Genomic DNA, 4,440 nt, shown 5'->3' with positions numbered 1-4,440 from the left:
TTGTAGAGTATTGTGTTGGGTCCTAGCCTTAATATCTCTTTTGGGTGATATATTAAGGACTCAATCAACTAACTTGAATTTTATTTTTCTCCCGTTTTGTAGATGTCAAAGTATGACAACTATGGTCTTCCCAAATTCCGTGGAACAAGCTTTTCACATGAAGATGATATTCCACGATTCGATCGAGGAACACGAGATCATGCTTCACTTCCTCCACCTCCTCTTATTATTCTCCCTAGCCGACAAGTTCAAAAGATTGAAAAGTTCAAACTCACTCAAGCCCTTTTGGCAAGTAAACATGAAGAAGGAAAGTCAGTGTGTGCACACATCCTAGAGATCAAGTCACACATTGATAGGTTAAGAATGTTGGGATCTGTTGTCTGTGAGGAGCTGGCTGTTAACTAGGTTCTTTAGTCACTTCCTGACTCATATAGTGAGTTCGTAAGAGAGTACTATATGATGAACCACGACGTAACCCTCATTGATCTCACCTATATGCTTATTGCTGCTAAATCAGCAATGATTTGGCGCACTAGAAAAGCAAAGTTGATTGATGGATCTGCCTTCCAGACCTCTATGGATATAGGCAATAGCAACGAAAGGCATGCCATGATCGAAAAGTTTGATCATAAGAGAAAGGCAAAGTCAGAAGCAGTTCCATGTGTTGTTCCGAAAGAGTCAATTTGCTTTTATTGCCAAGAGAAGGGGCATTGGAGACGAAGCTGCCCTATTTACCTAAGAGATTTAAGAAATGGGAGAGTCAAAACGTATGACTCTACTTTAGGTAAATTCCATTAACAAACTCTTGTAAGTTCCTATTCTAGATTCTTAATACATGATGTGATAAGATTGCATTTCGATGTTTTGTAGGATCGAAGAAAACAAAGGAAGCTTAAGGGAAGAAGTGAGCGGAATCTAATCGTGAAGAAATGGATTTCGATCGCATTACTTGAAGATTTGAATCTTGAGCTACTACTTGGAGTTAGAATAAGATTGCTAAGAAATATGTATTAACCTAGTTTTTCAATTAAATTGTATTGTAAGGACAAATTTTTTCCGCAATAAAATAAATTTTGATTTTATATTATTTATTTATCCTTGCAATGGCGTGTATGAAAAATTGATGTTTGTAAGTTTCTATTATTAGCAATAATGGATTTGATTCTTAATTATGTTATTTGTGGAAAGGTCAAGAATTTACCAAATAGGGAAAGTTTCTCATCGCCCAAGTTTCAATTGTATAGAAACTTGGAATCATACAACTTGGTTGCATGATGAATCAGAAATTTCATATTTGGAAATTAGACTAATCCATTGACAAAGTGTCAAGTGAAGGACTAGGAGATTGAGTACACAAGGTTGTGTGTTGATCAAGTCCACCACAAGAGTAACAAAGATATTCGTCATGATTTACTAAGGTTAAGTAAATATGATTATACTTATGAGATTAAGTGTAATCCTCAGTTGATTGAAAGAGTTTAAATCAATAGCAGAACGAATAAGAAGAATCAAGTAGGCAGAAAGATAAAAGTTTCTCTATTCTAAGAAGAAGGGAGAGAACCTTTTATTATGTTGCATGATAGGTCTTAATGATTAAGAACCATATCTCAATTGATCCTCTAAGTAAGTCTTAGTGCAATTGTATGTCTAAGAAGAGGAATCAAGAATTGATGAAATGGTTAAATCAAAAAGTCAATCATACTTCATTACAAAAACAAGTCTTAGAGTTAAGATTGTGACATTGAGTGACAAGTCTTAAGAAGGTTTATAACATTCATCAAATGTGGAAAGTTGTGATGTCTTGGATACGACAAAGACCAACTAGGACCATTTTGTGAAGTGTCTTGTCTTGATAAAAGCTACACTAACTCTTGAATATTTGTTTGTCAAGAAATGTTTATTGACAAAAGAATCTTATATGTCAAGGAGTCAGTGGGAGTCTCAATGGTCTTGAATGGTTTTGAGAACAAATCAAGAATAAACCTTATCGATCATCACTAGCACACGACTTGAGGTTTACAACCTATCGTGTTGACACTGTCTTGTTTCTATGCCGTTCCAGTTGAGTTAATTATGCATGTAAGTTCTATGAGTTCTCATTTGAACGCATAAAAGGCAAGCACTTTGATCAATGAAAAGTACATTGATAGGAAAGGGTGAGCTGCTTAACTGCTTGGAAGACATGGTGGGCACTCGTGTTACCATAAGGCAAGAAATCAAGATTGAGAAAGTTCGGTCCATATGAGTTTGGATTTGTCGCAAACTTTGGTTTTGACAAATTTGCATGGATAAGAACACATACACCATTAAAATCTAAGTTTCATAAGATTCCCTCTTTCATGAAGATGACTGTGAGGAAATGCTTTCACCAAGAGAGATTTTAAGAAGATAGTGATTGTGAAAATTGTATTCTTGAATTTGATTATGGTTATGGTATCCCTTTCCATAATTTGTATTGTGAGATTTGGCAATTAGTCTAAATTGTTTTGACACACATATGAGCTATCTAAGGCAAAGGTGTATAAGTTTAAGAAGCTTAGATAAAGGATTATCATGTCAAAGCTAGTGGGAGCATAAATGTTATGCTTATTTGATAATAATCATCATGATAGTGGGAGCATAAGTGTTATGTTTGTATGATTATTAAGGCAAGTATTGCAAGTTAGAAATATTAATTATAGAAAACAAGAGTTATACTTTGCAAAGTTGTTTTGCTATAATTAAGGGAGAGAATATTATGCTTCATTTTAAGAAGCTTTGATTAATAAGTTGTTTTGCTATGATTAATAAGTTTAAGAAGCTTTGAAAAGTTGTTTTGCTATAATTAAGGGAGAGAATATTATGCTTCATTTTCAAATCTAAAGGCTTAGATTGTGGAATTTTAATAAATTTAGTCAATGATACATAGTGTGTTCTCAACTTCGATTATGATTATGGCATCCCTCTTTATAGTTCGAATTAGGAGAACGTGGCACATAAAATATTATGGCAGAAGATTGATAAATTATCAGATCTTCATGTAAGACATTATGCATCGTATGCCATACGCTTCGGGTAAAGGATCGATTGCAGATGATATAAAATTTAAGCATTCTAAAATTTTCCAAATGTCTAGCGCATTAAGAGGGAAAAAGGACAAGAATCGGTTTTCACTAAGATAATTAAACAACTATCAAAGGATGATCCAAAGCTTGCTGAGGATCGGTCGTTTGTGAGTAGTTGGAAGTATGGTATTGGATGGACCATATCGACATTATTATGAATAGATAAGATTCTATTAAGAATGAGTTGTCATATGGAAAATATGGAAATGTTTCCATATTGGGAGTTGGATATTGAGAGTCTATGTCTAGATTAGAAACTTTTATGCAAGAAGGATGTTCAAAGGAATGTACTTTGAGTGAAAGACATCATATCTATAGAATTGTTTCTGATAGAGATTGGCCAAGTCTTGATGATTTTGAGCTATGACTTTACGAGAGAATCATTGCATAAAATGTTAGAATCTAGCATAAGTAACAAGAATTTGATATTCTTATACTTATGATAAGGATTGGGAGTTGTGAAACGAGTATGATTGGAAATGTGTTCATTTGATCTATTTCACAAAGTAAGGACCGTAGGTAAACATTGTGTACATGCTGAGAGCAAGGGACAAGTGTAGTAATAATTCAAATAAGAAGTTGATTACCTGAAACAACAAATAATCAGTAATCAATATGGTGATTAAATAAAATGTTTTATTTATACCTAGAGTGTGGGGTCATATGGGATTAGTATTATTATTGTGTTTCACTTTGCATGTTTTGACTTCCTGAATAATTAAATTTATTCAGAACAATCAAATTATTCGAACGGACCACAGTCGTTCATATGTTGGAAGTAGGTATGAATGAAGATTGTCGTGAATTGGTGTGTAGATTGTCTAAAGTGTATTAGACATAAGCAAATGTTTGTTGCAACGTTCATGAGTGCTTATGAAAATGATTTGAGCATTGGATTAAACCCACGCTCACTTGGATCACTTCATGGATTTTATCACGAGTGATTGGTGAGACGATAATATCTTATATTCTTGAAACCGAGATGTGTGAGTTGTATCTTACGATTCGGTTACACATTGATAATATGTAAACGCACCAGTAACTTGGTGTTATAAAACATATTATTGTGTGTGATTCGGTAAGTGAGTGCAAGCAAGCATTGAATCAAAGTTTATCCGTTCCTTTTATCCAAAATAGGATGAAAGCGATATCTGTGGGCCCCTCGATGATTTAGTGATGGCACCTAAGCGCTTGGCCAAGCCGGGACTAATTTGATGTGTTCAATTGTAGTTTGTTGTCAGTCGTCATAAATTGGAAATCGAGAAACAACACATAGACAGAGAGAATGATTTAAATCCATGTCTCAGTCTATACGATATCTAGAATGGAGGAATAT

The sequence above is a fragment of the Lactuca sativa genome, chromosome 2 (genome assembly GCF_002870075.4).
Source record: "Lactuca sativa cultivar Salinas chromosome 2, Lsat_Salinas_v11, whole genome shotgun sequence".
Lineage (NCBI taxonomy): Eukaryota > Viridiplantae > Streptophyta > Magnoliopsida > Asterales > Asteraceae > Lactuca > Lactuca sativa.
This window is presented reverse-complemented; position numbering follows the sequence as displayed.